Raw genomic sequence first — 19,251 nt, 5'->3', positions numbered from 1 at the left:
AGATTCTGTCCAAAGAGCTACATTTTGAAGCAAGTACCATTTTGGTATTTCCATGTGGTATGAAACTTTTACAGTAGCTTCATATGATTATATAACTCATCTCCTCCCAATCTCGGCTTAATCCAATTGTCCATGTGAGTGCTACTTCATGCTTTGTCTTTCTGGCCAGTGGGGCACATTCTATAGCAAATGTCATTTATCTTCATCCTTATGAGCTACAAATTTGCTGAGGTGGTCATCTTAGTGTGTGATCAGACCATGCCAAAGCCACGAGTCTATCCCCTCTTGTATCTTCCTCACCACAACACAAAACACTTTACTGTTTCACTGCAAATCCACTAGTTGTGGTCATCACAAGCTCTACTATGCCAGTTGTTTTCCTTCTTGGCCTTCTCCTTGGTATGACTCATCGTGTTGACATGGTCGGCCAACCCGGGTGCAACTGCGTGCGCCAGTTCACACCATGACCACGGGGTAGACGAGGCAAATCTCATGCTCTGCCAACCGCATGCCCTATAGCCGCCTCCTTACTCATCCTCTCGGCGTCCCTCCATGTCCTGGAGCTAGCTCGTGAGCTCCTTCATCATTCTGCGCCTATGCCCGGCCCTGCATCGATGTGGTTTCGTCGTCGTCGAGCTCGCCCATGCCGCTACCTCCTCTCCTCCATTTTTGTCATGTTGGCCGAGGCCTCTTGAGCCCTCCTGAAGCTTCCCCGCGGCTATAAGTAGCCCCTCGACCTCCTCCGCACCTCTCAGCTCCCGCCCTACCTTCCCCGACCACCGGAGTTGCTCCACCTCGCCCTCTATCTGCCTTGGCTGCCTCAGCCTCCTCTTCATTCCACCCGCCCCGAGCCTTCCCTCCACTCCCTGATCTCTCCACCAGAAGGACCACACTCCATCTAGCCCGCCACACCTCTCTGTTTGTCACCGGAGGCCCTGTGGCCATGCCTCCATAGAACGGCCACTGTCGGTCGTGCTCTCTATTGCCTCCAGCCGCGGCTGCCCTAGCCCTCTCCAACCTGCGTTTGATGTCTAGACGGAAGCACGGAGTCCTCCTAAAGCTGACGGTAGCCAGACCCTCCCAATGGTGGCCTAAGTCGCCGAGAATCCTCGCCAGAGTGTGCTCGGTTCCGCCTCCGTTCTCCCGTGGTGGTCGTCGCCTTGGTTCTCCTCGATGTCCAAAGCATGCATGTATAGTCTCAGGTTATGCTATGAAGTTGGAGCATGATTTATTATTGAGTGTCTTCCTTATGAGTGGTGGTTGGGGACGAGCGATGGTATTTTCCTACCAATCTATACCCCTAGGGGGATGCATAGTAGAACTTTGCTTGGAGGGCTAATAGGCTTTCTCCATAGTAGTACTTTGCACGTATAGTCTCTAGTTATGCTATGAGATTGGAGCATGCTTTATTATTGACTGTCTTCCTTAGGAGTGGTGGTCCAGGACGAGCAATGATCTTTTGCTACCAATGTATCCCCCCTAGGAGCATGCGTAGTAGTACTTTGCTTCAAGGGCTAGTAAATTTTTACAATAAGTATGTGAGTTCTTTATGACTAATGTTGAGTCCATGGATTATACGCACTCTCACATTTCCACAATTTGTAGCCTCTTTGGTACCGTGCATTGCCCTTTCTCACCTCGAGAATTGGTGCAAACTTTGTCGCTGCATCCAAACCCTGTGGTAAGATACGCTCTATCACACATAAGCCTTGTTATATCTTCCTCAAAACATCCACCATACCTACCTATCATGGTATTTCCATAGCCATCCCGAGATATATTGCCATGTAACTTCCACCATTCTGTTATTATGACATACATCTTCATTGTCATATTGCCTTGCATGATCATATAGCTGACATAGTATTTGTGGCTCAGCCACCGTTCATCATTATCATACATGTTACGCTAGCGTCATTGCATATCCTGGTACACTACCAGAGGCACTCATATAGAGTCATATTGTTCTAGATATCGAGTTGTAGTATTGAGTTGTAAGTAAATAAAAGTGTGATGATTATCATTATTAGAGCATTGTCCCAGTGAGGAAAGAAAAAGAGAGGCCAAAAGAGCCCTAAAAATGAGAGAAAAAGAGAGAAGGGGCAATGTTACTATGCTTTTCCCACACTTGTGCTTTAAAGTAGCACCATGTTTTTCATATAGAGAGTCTCCTATGTTGTCATTTTCATATACTAGTGAGAATTTTTCATTATAGAACTTGACTTGTATATTCCAATGACGGGCTTCCTCAAATGACCGAGGTCTTCACGAGCAAGCAGGTTGGGCACACCCACTTAGTTTTCATGTTGAGGTTTCATACACTTATAGCTCTTAGTGCATCTGTTGCATGGCAATCCCAACTCCTCACATTGACATCAATTGATGGGCATCTCCATAGTCCGTTGATTAGCTGCGTTGATGTGAGACTATCTTCAATTTTTACTTCTCCTTATGGATCTCTATCACCGCATTCTATTCCATCCATAGTGTTATGTCCATGGCTCATGCTCATGTATTGCGTGGGAGTTGAAAAAGATGAAGCGTGTAATGCCCGGATAATTATGCTACAATGAACCTCTACTAATGATGCCATTTCACCTCGGTTGCTGTTGCTAATCTCGTGTTAATTCAATCTCGTTCAAATTCAAAATTGAATTAATGGCAAACAATAAAAGTTTTCAAACCATAAGACTAAAATGTTCGGATTGTGCCAAATAATGCATAGGTAATTATGCTGGAGAAAACACACTTTTATAAAATGTTTAAAAACTATAAGATGAATAAAACAGTAGCGAAAACTATATTTAAATACTTTTAAATAATAAATAATTACAAAACTATTTTAGTTTTGGTAGCAAATTAATGTGGCAGTGGCATAATTGGTAACATCTATTTAGGTGCCACTTTGGGATATTGTTAACACTAGAATAAGCAACAACTAAAAAACAGAAAAGAAATAAAGAAAAATAATCAAAGGAGAGAGAGACCCCCTGGCCAACTGGGCCAAACGGCCCAGCCGGCCATCCCATCGTCCCAGGCTGGCCCACCCCGCCTCCCTTAACCCCATGGCACCCAAACCCTAACCCCCGACACCACCATTTCTCCCACTCGCCTCTCCCTCTTCCCCCCGATCCAGATCAGATCAGGCCGACCTCGTCGCCCCATCGTCGTCAACGTCGCACTAGTCCAGTCGCCGACCACTGCCACTCCCCAGACCGCCCCACCATCGCTGGCGCTCCCCGTCCCCGTCGCTGGTGTCGCCTTGCCGGACCTCCCCGACTCCTCCCCGAGCCCGCAGCCATTTCCCTACGGCCCCGCTATGAGCACTGCACCTCCCTCTCTCTTCCCATCCCACGTCTGGCGCCCGCACCATCCCGCGCGCTCGCCACGCCGTGGTGCGTCCCCACCGTGCTCACTGCGACCCCGACACGCCCCTTCCCGCGCCGACTCAAGCCCCTCACCGTGCCTCGTGGCTTGCTGCTGCTATGTCGCACCCGCGCCGCCCGCTGCGCTGTTGCTTGGCCGCCACTGTCGCTCGCCCCTGCCGTAGCAGTCACCCGCATACGTACTGGTCGTACCCTCCCCGCGTTGCACAGCGCCGCTGTGCCCCGGTGTATGTCTAGTGCCGTGCTGCTGCGGCTCGCCTGCGCCTTGCTCGCTGGCCGCGCTAGGCCCACTGGCCCCACTCACGCCCGCTACTGTTGTTGCCCTGCTCGCGTCATCGCCGCGCCACCACACCCAAACCCCTCGCCGTTGCTCACCGTTGGCCTCGCCACGGCCTCCAGCAGCCCTCCCCGCTCTGGCCTACCGCCCCTCCTGCTCGACCAGCTCAACACGCTCGCCAGCTGTTGGTCGCGCCCGCCTGCATCGCTGCCTCCCGCTCCTGGCACGGCCAGCCGCGGCCACCGCCATCCCCCATAACCCGTTGCTCACCGCTGCCTCGCCCTTCGCTCGCTGCGGCCCGTGGCGCTGCTCGGGTCTTCCCCCTTGGGCACACACCGTTCGGGTGCCCGCGACCATAACATGCCCACTAAGGCCAGCCCTAGGCCAAGGACAGGGGGGCTGTCGGTGTCAAAACCGGCGGATCTCGGGTAGGGGGTCCCGAACTATGTGTCTAAGGTAGATGGTAACATGAGGCAGGGGACATGATGTTTTACCCAGGTTTGGGCCCTCTTGATGGAGGTAAAACCCTACGTCTTGCTTGATTAATATTGATGATATGGGTAGTACAAGAGTAGATCTACCACGAGATCAGAGAGGCTAAACCCTAGAAGCTAGCCTATGGTATGATTGTATGTTATCCTACGGACTAAAACCCTCCGGTTTATATAGACACCGGAGGGGCTAGGATTACACAAGGTCGGTTACAAAGGAGGAGATATACATATCCGTATTGCCTAGCTTGCCTTCCACACCAAGTAGAGTCCCATCCGGACACCACTAAGTCTTCAATCTTGTATCTTCATAGTCCAACAGTCCGGCCATTGGATATAGTCCGGCTGTCCGGATACCCCCTAATCCAGGACTCCCTCAGTAGCCCCCGAACCTGGCTTCAATGACGATGAGTCTGGCACGCAGTATTGTTTTCGGCATTGCAAGGCGGGTTCTTCTCCAATTTCCAAGTGTTTGTAAGTAGTATCCGGCAGCATAAATGTTGATCATCTTGGCTTCTATGCCCAATAAGGGCTATCTCTCATGCGTCAAACGAATACGAGGCGCCGGGGCATTTTTACATTTGCCCCCCTAGCTAGATAAATAAATTGTCTATTAAAGGGATAGGGATTCTTAGATCTAATCTACACCATCCTCCCCTCAGCGAGAATCCATAGCGCGCTTCGAAAAGATCCATTCCAGCATGGCTGACCTCCGCAGCTCCTCCTCCCGCCCCCGTAGCCCTAAGCTTGGTGATTGGGAGAGGTGTTCAGTCCCACACAGTCGATTGGTCGAACTGCAGACCAAGGGATTTCTCCCTCCGGCGTATATAGTGCCCGTTCGAGCCGGGCTTGCCACCTACAATGGCGGGGAGCAAGCGGAGAACTTTCCCTGTCCCTCCATGGGGGAACGGGTCTGCCTTGTTCCTTACTTACTAAGGGGACTCGGATTTCCCATTCATCCGTTCCTCCGTGGGCTCCTGGAGTTCTACGGCCTCCAATTACACAATTTCACACCTACCTCCATTCTACATATCACCGGCTACGTTGCTCTCTGCGAGTTGTTCCTGGGCTGCGAGGCTCACTTCGCGCTGTGGAAAAGGCTATTTTGCCTCGTCCCTCGCACATAGAGGGAATCACTTTATCAAGTGGGCGGAGCCTATGTATGGCGCATCGCCAATACCGGATACCTGTCCAGCATCCCGAAGAAGCCGTCCGAAGACTGGCCTTCAGAATGTTTTTATATGGAGGACGTTCCCCTTCCAGACCCTGTTCGGCGGGGTCTTCCTGAGTTCAACAATGCTCCTCTGAAGAAGCACCGAAGTTGGTGCCCACGGAGCCCCTAGGTGGAAGACAACAGAGAAGTCCTCTATCTGATGAACCAGATTAAGGTACTAGCTCAGTCAGGATTGACAATAACCAAAGTTATGTCGATTTGCATAATGCGGGGCGTGCAACCACTTCAATACCGTGGGCACCCATTGTGGTGTTTCAACGGGGCGGATGACGCCACCCGCTATGGGCGTAAGGGTCCGGGCGATGCTGCCGCATTAGCCAAAATTCTGTCTGAATTGTTTAAGGGAGAGGAGGAGGAGTTCACCCGCATCAAGCCACGGGATGGATTCTCGCTGTATAATCCTCCAAGCTGGGTAAGCTATATCCCCTTACTTCCATTTTCCCGCATTTTTCATTGTAAGTATTCACCTTGCCAATTTGCGGCAGGAACTGCGAAAGGCCATAAAGGAGGTCAGCAGCTCTTCTCCACAACCGGAGGACCCTGACCGGGCCCTCGACTCCGGACTTGAAGAAGATACGATTATCTCCATGGAGCTAATAGACCGGCAGTAGTATCAGTTAAGCTGCGACGATGCCATGGTGGCCATTACGACCGACTATCCCGGACTGCTCCCTGCATCGCACTTAAGAAAAACCAAAAAGTCCCAACTCAAAAAAGTAGGATCCCCTTTTAGACACTTCACCCACCATATTCACATGGCATTTTTTACAGGGAAGGCATTCGGGACGCCCTGCCGAACCCGCAGCAACGCGCCAACAGGAGGCACCGAGGCCGGGTAGGCCAAAAAGGAAGGCGGTCAGGACGGAGACGCCGGCGCAAAGGTATAACAAACCCCGCTCCGTGGTTGTCGTCTTCCTCGAAATGTAATGACGCTCGTGTGTCTTTAACAGAAAAATGCTTGCTGGAATATGTCCGGCGATGTTGCCGACCACGCTTCCACCAGTCAGGCGCCAGGACCGGACATGGAGGCAGAAGCCGATATGGGGCAGGCGCCGGATAATCCCCCTATAGAGGATACAGATAGGTTATCCGCTACAAACTCAGAAGTGGAAAGCGCCATGAATCATAGGTGCCGCCGGGCCGTACTCCGTGACGCTTGTTTCTCACCAGAGGCGTTTGATGCCTTCAATTCTAGAGAGGTGTACCTCTGTGCCGCTCAAGATGGTCTAGCCAGAGCCACGGATCAGTATGTAAATGATGTACGGGTGAGTGAATCTGACGATTAATATGTATTAGTAGCCCCTGAGACTTGAAACAGTTAGCATAACTTATTTAAGGATCATCTTTATTGTGCAGGTTCTTATAGAGAAGAATACTAGGCTGTCCCAGGAGCTGGAGGAATGCAAGACCCAACTGCGGGCCGCTGTTGCCGCATTGCAGGAATAGAAAAAACCTCCCACTGGTAACATTTTAAAGAATGATGGTTACCATATAGTGTGCAGCATGGCTGCAGATCTAACAATAGATTTTGCAAATGAATCCGGAGAAAATCTGGGGGACCAACATGTTATGCGGCAGCTAGAGGCTGGCAAACGCGTGCTAGCTGAGGTTAGGCGGGAGAAAAACAATCTCCAAGACGCCAATATAAAGCTGAACGTGGAACTAAAAGACATTCGGGGCCAGCTTGCAGACTCCGAGAAGGAGAATAAGAGGCTTCGGTGCGGCATTTTCAGTAAGTGCTTGAACGAATCCTTTTAAAGGTATTCGAAGAAGAAGCCGACTAACAGCGTTATGTCTGTAGATATGCTAACGGGTCGTCCCGCAGAGGAAATGCCCGGGTCTGCGGGTGATCTTCTGTCCGAGCTGTCACATTTGCAAGAACAAGTTCGGCAGGTGATGCAGGGTGTTGCCCAGGCCTTGTGGCCGTCCGTCTCCCTGCCAGAGGGCGTTGCGGAGCTTGCGGAGAAGCTCAAAGGAGCACAGCGGCGCTTCTGATTATGGAAGATATCAGCCTGCCGACAGGGTGCCAGAGAAGCCTGGGCCATGGTGAAGACGCGGTATACCAAAGCAAACCCAAATCACATGGCCGAGGTCGGACCTGTGGGGCCCGACGGAAAAGAGATCCCCGTTAGCTTAGTTTATGGGCAAGTCGAATTAGCCGCAAAGTATTCCCAACAGGATTGTAAGCTAGACCGCCTGTTGGATGGTATAGAAGAATAATTTAGTCAGTCTACTTGACTATGTAATTAAAGTGACATGTATAATGCCTTCTAGCCGGATTGTAGATCATTTGTCGTTGCAGACCTTTTCGCTTCAGCCTCCGGGCCCAATAGTCCGGAGTGTATCCGAATACCCGCTGAGTTATATAAGAACTGGGGTATGCGTGGAGACCAGGCATCGGGGTCATTAGTGCTTTATCAGACAAGTGCCCAACTAGTTATTTTATATTACATGGGTAGTAAGAAACATCTTCCAGGGAGAATAGTTTCGTTAAGGGTTCCTTTCCCTGGGTAAGCATGCCCTAAAGTGCATGTCCGGACTGTGATAGGAAACGCAGGAAAAACATCTGGGGGCAGATATGAAAAATAAAAATCATCTTTTGTTCACCGACCAAATATTCACTTAAGAACGCTAGCTTTCGGCTTCACCCAGTCTGAGGTACACATCCGGCTGACCCGGCAGTAACAATCGCAGAGGTGCTCCCCTTATGCCCTAGCCGAATTAACGGGAACATAGGGCATAAATACAAGAGCCAGGCAACCCAGCTTGGCCAAAACTTAAGTCATATCGATGCATATAATGGTGAAAAAAGGTACATGCGGAAGTATAACACATGTGTTGGGCATGAAGCCCGGATAAATAATTTAAGCTTCTGTGAAAGAAGCCCCTAGGTATGAAGAGTGCGGCTAGCGCATCTGTAATGTGCAAGCGAGGCACAAGGTGACCCTTGAAGGCCTAGAGGAATAAGAAAAGAAAGAAAGAAAGGAAAACAAGACAGATGATGTATATGCGAAAAATGGACAAAGGGAGGGGACTAACATAGAGTCCGGTGCTAGGCGTAGAATCTTCGGAGCCTGGCCGCGTTCCATGGGTTCGGCTCGAGTCGACTAGTCGATGCATCCCGCAGTCGGTACGCTCCACCGGTCAGAACTTGGTCAGTAATGAAGGGACCTTCCCATTTGGGCTCGAGCTTGTTCTTTTTCTTATCCGGCGGACATAGAACTAGTTCGCCAATGTTGTAAGTTTTGGCCCGTACTTCTCTGCTTTGGTATCTGCGAGCCTGTTGCTGATAAAATGCAGAGCGGGCTTTGGCTACGTCGCGCTCCTCCTACAAGGTGTCTAGACTGTCCTGCCGATCGAGCTCAGCTTCTCTTTCTTCGTACATGCGCACTCTAGGTGAATCATGAATTATGTCACAGGGCAAGACTGCCTCTGCACCGTACACCATAAAGAAGGGTGTATATCCGGTACTACGATTCGGCGTGGTCCGCAGCCCCCAGAGTACGGAGTCGAGCTCCTCTACCCAGTGTGTGTTAGACTCCGTTAAGGAATGCACTAATCTGGGTTTGACGCCGCTCATTAGAAGACCATTTGCTCACTCGACTTGACCGTTGGTTTGTGGGTGATAGACTGAGGCATAATCGAGCTTGATGCCCGTTTTGCTGCACCAGAGTTTTACCTCACCGGCCGTGAAGTTCGTGCCATTATCAGTGAAGATGCTGTGGGGGACGCCATAACGGTGTACAACCCCGGATATGAAATCTATCACCGGTCCGGATTCAACTATTTTAACCGGTTTGGCCTCTATCCATTTGGTGAATTTATCCACCATGACCAATAAGTATTTTTTCTTGTGGGTTCCCCCTTCAAGGGGTCCAACCATGTCAAGCCCCCAGACCGCAAAGGGCCATGTAATGGGGATTGTTTGGAGGGCGGTGGGTGGCATGTGGCTTTGATTTGCAAAGAGCTGGCAACCGGCGCAACGTTGGACCAAGTCATGTGCATCTGCCCGGGCCGTTGGCCAATAGAATCTTGTACGGAAGGCCTTGCTTACAAGAGCCCGGGCTGCAACATGATGACCGCCAAGTCCGGCGTGAATTTCTACCAAAAGATTCCGCCCTTCCTCTTCGGAGATGCACCTTTGAAGGACTCCGGTAGTGCTTTTTTTGTATAATTCTCCCTCATGGACCCTGTAGGCCTTGGATCGCCACACTATGCAGCACGCCTCACTTTGGTCTTTCGGAAGTTCTTGTCTAGTTAGGTAGGCCAGGAATGGTTCTGTCCACGGGGCAATAATGGCCATTATTTCGTGGGCTGAAGGTGTTATTTCGGTGGCGGAGCCTCCGATTGTGTCAGAGAGTTCGGTATCGGGTGTTTTGGCCGGGTCCGAACTGTTGTTACCCGTGTCCCCTTCCCATACTATGAATGGCTTGAACAGCCTTTCCAAAAATATGTTGGGGGGACCGCATTGCGTTTTGCACCGATGCGGGCGAGGATATTCGCCGCCTGATTGTTTTCCCGAGCCACATGGTGAAATTCGAGCCCCTCGAACCGAGTTGACATTTTTAGGACGGCGTTTCGATAGGCCACCATTTTCGGATCCTTGGCGTCAAAGTCTCCGTTTATTTGGGATATTGCGAGGTTTGAATCCCCACCCACCTCCAGGTGTTGAATGCCCATGGAGACTGCCATCCGAAGACCATGGAACAGAGCTTCGTATTCGGCTGCATTGTTGAAGTATGTATACAATATTTGCAGCACGTACTGAACGGTATCTCTGGTTGGGGACGTCAGGACGACACGAACCCCTAGACCGGCCAGCATTTTAGAGCCGTCGAAGTGCATGATCCAATTGGAGTATGCGCCGTACTCTTTAGGGAGTTCGGCCTCCGTCCATTCGGCGACGAAGTCGACCAATACTTGCGATTTAATGGCTCATCGAGGTTTGTATGTTATGTCGAATGGGAGGAGCTCAATGGCCCATTTGGCAATCCGGCGGTTGTTTATAATATCATTAAGTGGCACTTCCGAGGCTACTGTAATCAAACACTCTTGAAAGTAGTGTCGCAGTTTCCGCGATGCCATGAATACCGCATATGCTATCTTTTGGTAATGCGGGTACCGTGATTTGCATGGAGTGAGGACAGTGGATACATAGTATACCGGCTTTTGAAGAGGGAATTTGTGTCTGTCCGCTTCCCGTTCAACAACGAGCACCGCGCTTACAACTTGATGAGTTGCCGCAATGTACAACAGCATTGGTTCACCGATGTTTGGCGCGACCAGGATTGGGTTGGTTGCCAAAATGGCCTTTATTTCTTCCAATCCGGCTGTGGCCGCGTCCGTCCACTTGAAGTGTTCGGTGCGCCGAAGGAGGCTATAAAGGGGTAAAGCCTTTTCTCCTAAGCGGGAGATAAAGCGGCTTAGAGCCGCCACACATCCAGTTAACTTCTGGATTTGTTTGAGGTCTGTTGGGGTAGCCAACTGTGACAAAGCTCGGATTTTGGCCGGATTAGCTTCAATACCTCTATTGGAGACAATGAATCCCAGGAGCTTTTCGGCTGGTACGCCGAAAACGCATTTTTCCGGATTGAGCTTGATGTCATATGTTCGGAGGTTGTCGAATGTGAGCCTCAAGTCGTCTATCAAAGAGTCGACGTGTTTGGTTTTGACGACCACATCGTCTACGTATGCCTCTACTGTTTTGCTGATTTGTTTCTCCAGACATGTCTGAATCATGCGCTGATATGTTGCGCCAACGTTTTTGAGCCCAAAAGGCATTGTGTTGAAACAGAAGGGACCGTATGGTGTGATGAATGTCGTTGCGGCTTGGTCGGACTCCACCATCTTGATTTGGTGGTAACCGGAGTATGCGTCAAGGAAACACAATGACTCGTGTCCTGCGGTAGCATCAATGATTTGATCGATGCGTGGGAGGGGGACGAGATCCTTTGGGCAAGCTTTATTGAGGTCTTTGAAATCGGCACAAAGGCGCCAGGATTTGTCCTTCTTTGGTACCATCACCAGGTTTTCTAGCCAGTCCGGATGTTTTATTTCTCTGATGAATCCGGCCTCCAACAACTTGGCTAGTTCTTCTCCCATGGCCTGTCTCTTAGGTTCGGAGAAACGCCGAAGAGCTTGCTTGACCGGCTTGAATCCCTTTAGGATACTAAGGCTATGCTCGGCCAGCCTGCGTGGGATTCCTGGCATGTCTGAGGGATGCCAGGCGAATATGTCCCAATTCTCGCGCAGGAACTCTCATAGTGCGGCGTCCACAACGGGGTTTAACTGTGCCCCGATGGAGGCTGTTTTTGTAGGGTCCGTTGAGTGGACTTGGAATTTGACTATTTCATTCACTGGTTTAAAAGAGGTGGACTTGGATCTCTTGTCGAGTATCACATCGTCCCTGTCCACTGTGGAGCGTAGCGTGGTTAATTCCTCGGTCGAGAGGGCTTCGGATAATGCCTCGAGGGCCAATGCGACTGTTTTGTTTTTGGCACGGAGTGCTGTGTCCGGATCACTGGCGAGAGTGATGATTCCGTTGGGCCCGGGCATTTTAAGCTTCATGTACCCGTAATGGGGTACGGCTTGGAAGATTGTAAATGCCTCCCATCCTAAAAGAGCGTGATGGCCACTTCTAAACGGGGCCACTTGGAATGTAATTTCTTCGGACCTGTAATTTCCCGGCGTGCCGAATACCACATCTAGTGTGATTTTCCCAGCACAGCGTGCTTCCCGACTAGGGATAATTCCTCTGAAGGTTGTGCTACTTTGCTCGATGCAGTTCCAGTCTATTTCCATCTTTTGAAGAGTTTCCTCATAGATGAGGTTTAGTCCGCTGCCGCCGTCCATTAGTACTTTGGTGAGTCGAAAGCCGTGCACGATTGGACTGAGGACCAATGCGGCTAGTGCTCGGGCTGTTCGGAATTTAGGTTCATCACTGGCATTGAAGGTAATAGCCATGTCACTCCATGGATTTATTGCTGCTACGTGGCAGATTTCGGCCATGCTGCGGACTGTTCGCTTGCGCCTATTATTTGACGCAAAGGTCTCGAACACTGTTAACACCATATTGTTATCCACGAGATGGTGCTCTGTGCTATTTGGGATAAGAAGATCCTCACCACTTTTGGCCACCTGTCGGAGTATCCAACATGCTCTAAGGCTGTGCATTGGTATTATATCCGCTGTGCTATGAATTTTGCAGGGTCCGTTGAGCCATCCCTCTAGTACGGTTCCATGCCCTGTAGAGGGTTTTTGCTTTTTGGTAGTTGACCCGGGTGTATTGTGATAATGCACCCTTTTATTTCGGACTGGGTTTGTATTCAAGGCCGGATTATCCCAAAAGTTTATTTCGGTTTTCCAGGCACTTTCCATCGCACAATACTTTCGTACTATGGATGCCAAGTCAGCGAAGCGTGTTATCTCACGGTGATTTATGGCGTTAAGGATTCCCTTGTCCATGCAATTATTGCAAAAAAATGAGATTGCGTCTTCCTCGCGACAGTCCTTGACCTTGTTCATCGCGAGGAGGAATCTGACCCAATAGTGATGTACTGTTTCCTAGGGCTCTTGCCTGATGTGGGAAAGATCTCTTATGTTTGAGTGGGTGGGTGGAATTGAATCCGAACCCTTGCCCGATCTGGGATCCAGGGGTCGAGAAGTTTCCAATTTTGGAAGTTCCGGTTCTGGGGTGTTACCCGATAATCCTGGTCCGCTACCTGATTCTAAGTTCAGGGATTGGATGTTGTCCTCCCGCGAACGGGCGTCCGTCTCGGAGAGCCCGGGAATCCGGACATAGTTGGTCCTCAAGATAGAGGAAAGGTCGCCGCATTGTTCCTCCACCACTGCAATATGATGGGTGACCGGTGGAGAGTTAATCTCCCTTTGGTCGGGTTTAAGACCGATCTGATCATAGTCCATAGCGACACCCAAGGCGGCGATGCGATCCAGGAGCTCGTTTAAGGAGGCGAGCTCCATTGGATCCATCTATTCGGCGAGTGTCGATTTGATGTGGAGGCTGTTTTCGATGACCCGAGAAGTCATCGTCGGCGCAGCGGCCGAACAGGCAATCATGATGAACCCGCCTAGCCGGAGAGTTTGGCTGACAGCCAAAGCTCCCCTGACAGTAGTACCGTATTTAAAGACGAGATGAGACATCCTTCCTTCTGGCGACGACATAGAGGAACTCTCAATGAAAGCACCAATGTCGGTGTCAAAACCGGCGGATCTCGGGTAGGGGGTCCCGAACTGTGCGTCTAAGGCGGATGGTAACAGGAGGCAGGGGACACGATGTTTTACCCAGGTTCAGGCCCTCTTGATGGAGGTAAAACCCTACATCCTGCTTGATTAATATTAATGATATGGGTAGCACAAGAGTAGATCTACCACGAGATCAGAGAGGCTAAACCCTAGAAGCTAGCCTATGGTATGATTGTATGTTGTCCTACAGACTAAAACCCTCCGGTTTATATAGACACCGGAGGGGCTAGGGTTATACAAGGTTGGTTACAAAGGAGGAGATATACATATCCGTATTTCCTAGCTTTCCTTCCACGCCAAGTAGAGTCCCATCCGGACACGAGACGAAGTCTTCAATCTTGTGTCTTCATAGTCCAACAGTCCGGCCATTGGATATAGTCCGACTGTCCGAATACCCCCTAATCCAGGACTCCATCAGGGGCCACCAAAGAACTTTTTATAAAAAAAGGAATTAAAATATAATAAAAATAAAGATTAATTAATTAACTTAGTTAATATGTTTAGTTAACTAATTAAACCTAATTATTCTGCTACTAAAACTATCTCCTGTTTAGTTAGTCTGGGTCTATGATGAACGGGTCCTATCTGCAAGGGTTGACCTAGTCAACCTGTGGACCTGCTGACATCATGCTGATGTCACACTAACATCATAATTGCATTTTCTAATTAAATTAATTTTGTTAATTTCTAGAAAATGACTTAAAATCTTTAAAATTAATATAAACTAATCCGTAACTCGGATGAAAATACTTTGAACATGAAAGTTGCTTAGAACGACAAGAGGAATCCGAATATGCTGTCCGTTTGTCTGCCACACGTCCCTAGAATAGTGAACATGCAACTGACCCCCTCCGTTTCATCTTCCTGAAAACGTCAAACACCGGGAACATTTTCCCGGATGTTTTCCCCCTTCGCCAGTAGCACCTAGTACTGTGTTAGCTCACCCTAGCACCGCTAAATGTCATGTCATGCATCTTAATGCATTTGTTTCCATTGTATTAATTGTTTCTCCCCCTCTTCTCTCGGGCAGACTACAAGACTGACACCGCTGCTGCCCTGATCGACTACGGTGTTGACGACCTGTCCTTCTCTGCTGAGCTTCCAGGCAAGCAAACCCCCCTTGATCAACCAGATATCACCCTCTCTCTTCTCTCTTATTCTTGCATTAGGTTTGCTACTGTTGTTGATTCGGTAGATCCTATTCTGTTGCATAGCCTGCCATTGTTTCTACTGTTGTTGCCTTTACCTGCAATCCTAAATGCTTAGTATAGGATGCTATTATTCCATTAGTGGCCCTACAGTCTTGTCCGCCTGCCATGGTATACTATCGGGCCATGATCACTCGGGAGGTGATCACGGGTATATACATACATACATACATATTATACAGGTTACATGATGTGATTAAAGTCGGGTCGGCTCGTAGAGTACCCGCAAGTGATTTTGATGTGGGGGGCTGAAGGGACAGGTGGTTCCATCCAGGTAGTGATGGGATGGGTTCCCGAAGGCCCCCAACTGTTACCTTTTGGAGGAGCGACATGGCAGTTTGTGACCACCTAGGAGATAGGTGGGCTTGGTCCTGGTCAGTGTCTGTGGTTACTTCAAATAACATGCTTGACGAGATTGGGTATTTGATATGAGTTGGCCACTGGCCTATACGCACTAACCACCATGCAGGAACAGTTATGGGCACTCGACGTCGTAGTATCAACCGAAGCCTTCTAGATGTCAGTGGTTGAGCGACGCGCGCCAGATTGGACTGGAACACCTGCTCTTGTATTAGGGAGGCTAGGTCTGCTTCCAGCCGCTCTCACAACATGCAGGAGTGCAAAGGGTGATGAGCCCAAGACCCCTGCGCGCATAGGATTTAGACTGGCGTGCTGACCTCTCTATTAGGCCTAGGTAGGGCAACGACGTGTTGATCTTCCGAGGCTGGTAATGATCTAGGAAAGTGTGTCCGGCCAGAGTGATCGAGCGTGTTCGGTAATTTGATGCACCCCTGCAGGGAAGATTGATCTATTCGAATAGTCGTGTCCACGGTAACAAGATGATCCAGAGTTGTGTTCCGACCTCATGACAACTAGAATTGGATGCTTAATAAAACACGCCCTTTCAAGTGCCAGATACAACCCGGCGATCTCTCTCTCTCACAGGGCGATGAGGAGAGGATCGCCGGGTAGGATTATGCTATACGATGATACTTGGTGAGCTTACCAGCTATTCTCTTCTACACGCTTCAAGATGGAGGCTGCTAGAAGCTAGTCTTCGACAGGACTAGCTATCCCCCTCTTATTCTAGCATTCCACAATCCAGTCCACAGATAATATCCATTTCATTGATATCGATGCATATGTAGTGTAGCTCCTTGCTTGCAAGTACTTTCAATGAGTACTCACGGTTTCTTTGCTCCCCCCTTTCCCCCCTTTTCCTTTCTTCTCGGATGCCACATGCTGGAGCCCCGGAGCCAGACGCCACCATTGACGACGACCCCTATGATACGTCTCCAACGTATCTATAATTTTTGATTGTTCCATGCTATTATATTATCTGTTTTGGATGTTTAATGGGCTTTGTTATGCACTTCTATATTATTTTTGGGACTAACCTACTAACCAAAGGCCCAGTGCAAATTGTTGTTTTTTTGCCTATTTTAGTGTTTCGCAGAAAAGGAATATCAAACGGAATCCAAACGGAATGAAACCTTCGGGAGGGTTATTTTTGGAACAAACATGATCCAGGAGACTTGGAGTGGACGTCAACAAAGAAACAAGGAGGCCACGAGGCAGGAGGGCGCGCCCAGGGGGCCAGGCGCGCCCCCACCCTCGTGGGACCCTCGCAGATCCACCGACCTACTTCTTCCTCCTATATATATCCATATACTCTAAAAACATCTAGGGGCACCACGAAACCCTATTTCCACCGCCACAACCTTTTGTACCCATGAGATCCCATCTTGGCGCTTTTTCCGGCGCTCCACCGGAGGGGGAATCGGTCATAGAGGGCTTCTAAATCAACACCATAGCCTCTCCGATGATGTGTGAGTAGTTTACCACAGACCTTCGGGTCCATAGTTATTAGCTAGATGGCTTCCTCTCTCTTTGATCTCAATACAAAGTTCTCCTCGATTCTCTTGGAGATCTATTTGATGTAATTCTTTTTGCGGTGTGTTTGTCGAGATCCAATGAATTGTGGGTTTATGATCAAGATTATCTATGAACAATATATGACTCTTCTCTGAATTCTTTTATGCATGATTTAAATATCTTTGCAAGTCTCTTCGAATTATCAGTTTGGTCTGGCCTACTAGATTGATCTTTCTTGCAATGGGAGAAGTGCTTAGCTTTGGGTTCAATCTTGCGGTGTCCTTTCCCACTGACAGCAGGGGCAGCAAGGCACGTATTGTATTGTTGCCATCGAGGATAAAAAGATGGGGTTTATATCATATTGCTTGAGTTTATTCCTCTACATCATGTCATCTTGCCTAATGCGTTACTCTGTTCTTATGAACTTAATACTCTAGATGCATGCTGGATAGAGGTCGATGTGTGGAGTAATAGTAGTAGATGCAGAATCGTTTTGGTCTATTTGTCACGGACATGATGCCTATATACATGATCATGGATAGATATTCTCATAACTATTCACTTTTCTATCAATTGCTCGGCAGTAATTTGTTCACCCACCATAGAACTTGCTATCTTGAGAGAAGCCACTAGTGAAACCTATGGCCCTCGGGTCTATTTTCCATCATATTATTCTCCCATCAACAAGCTATTTCTGTCACTGTTTATTTTGCAATCTTTATTTTCCAATCTATACAACAAAAATACCAAAAATATTTATCTTATTATCCCTATCAGATCTCACTTTCGTAAGTGACCATGAAGGGATTGACAACCCCTTTATCGCATTGGTTGCGAGGTTCTTGTTAGTTTGTGCAGGTACGAGGGACTTGCGTGTAATCTCCTACTGGATTGATACCTTGGTTCTCAAAAACTAAGGGAAATACTTACGCTACTTTGCTGCATCACCCTTTCCTCTTCAAGGGAAAACCAAGGCATGCTCAAGAGGTATCAAAAAGGATTTTTGGCGCCGTTGCCCGGGAGATCTACGCACAAGTCAAGACATACAAATACCCATCACAAACTCTTATCCCTCGCATTACATTATTTGCCATTTGCCTCTCGTTTTCCTCTCCCCCACTTCACCCTTGCCAATTTATTCACCCTCTTTTTCGTTTGCCTCTTTTTCGTCCGTCTCTTTTCGCTTGGTTCTTGTGTGCTTGTGTGTTAGATTGGTTGTCACGATGTCTCTTCCAAAAAGTATTGATCTTCACGATAGAAGGTTGGAAGAAATTGAAAACAACATTAGAAGTTTTATGTCCTTGCAATTTGAGCATAATAATTTCTTCAGAAATGAGCTTAAAGAGCAAAAAGGTTTTATGGAGTATATGAATAAAGAGCTCGATGATATGTCTAAGGAATTTTATGGTTTGAAATCTCAGTTTGCTCATCTTGAAAACTTAATAGCCCAAATTTCGGATAACTAGGCCACCTTAGTTAATAAGATGGCCACCAAACCGGAATAGTTAGACGATAATTAGGATGAAGATCTAAAATTTATTGATATGTCTCCTATTAAATCTTTGTTTTGCAATATGAATCTTGATAATGATGGGACCGGATATGAGCCAACTTTAGCTAAAAGGCGTCCCAATAATTCGGAGTTTTTAGGTCTTGATACAAAAATTGGTAAAAGCGGGATTGAAGAGGTCAAAAATTTACATAGCAATGAACCCACTATTTTGGATTTCAAGGGATTTAATTATGATAATTTCTCTTTTATATATTGTATTTCCTTGTTGCAATCCGTGTTAAATTCTCCTCATGCTTATAGTCAAAATAAAGCTTTTACCAAACATATCATTGATGCTTTAATGCAGTCTTATGAAGAAAAGCTTGAATTAGAAGTCTCTATCCCTAGAAAACTTTATGATGAGTGGGAGCCTACTATTAAAATTAAAATTAAAGATCATGAACGCTATGCTTTATGTGATTTGGGTGCTAGTGTTTCCATGATTCCAAAAATTTGTGTGATATGTTAGGTTTCTGTGAATTTGATGATTGTTCTTTAAATTTGCTTCTTGCGGGTTCCACCATTAAGAAACCTATGGGAAGGATTAATGATGTTCTTATTGTTGCAAATAGGAATTATGTGCCTATGGATTTCATTGTTCTTGATATAGATTGCAATCCTACATGTCCTATTATTCCTGGTAGACCTTTCCTTAGAACGATTGGTGCAATTATTGATATGAAAGAAGGAAATATTAGATTTCAATTTCCATTAAGGAAGGACATTTAACACTTCACTAGAAAGAAAATTAAATTACCTTACGAATCTATTATGAGAGCCACTTATGGATTGCATACTAAAGATGACAATACCTAGATCTATTCTTGTTTTTATGCCTAGCTAGGGGCGTTAAATGATAGCGCTTGTTGGGAGGCAACCCAATTTAATTTTTGTTTCTTGTTTTTGTTCCTTTTTAGTAATAAATAATTCATCTAGCTTTTGTTTAGATGTGGTTTTATGTTTTTA

The sequence above is a fragment of the Triticum aestivum genome, chromosome 3A, assembly GCF_018294505.1.
Source record: "Triticum aestivum cultivar Chinese Spring chromosome 3A, IWGSC CS RefSeq v2.1, whole genome shotgun sequence".
Lineage (NCBI taxonomy): Eukaryota > Viridiplantae > Streptophyta > Magnoliopsida > Poales > Poaceae > Triticum > Triticum aestivum.
This window is presented reverse-complemented; position numbering follows the sequence as displayed.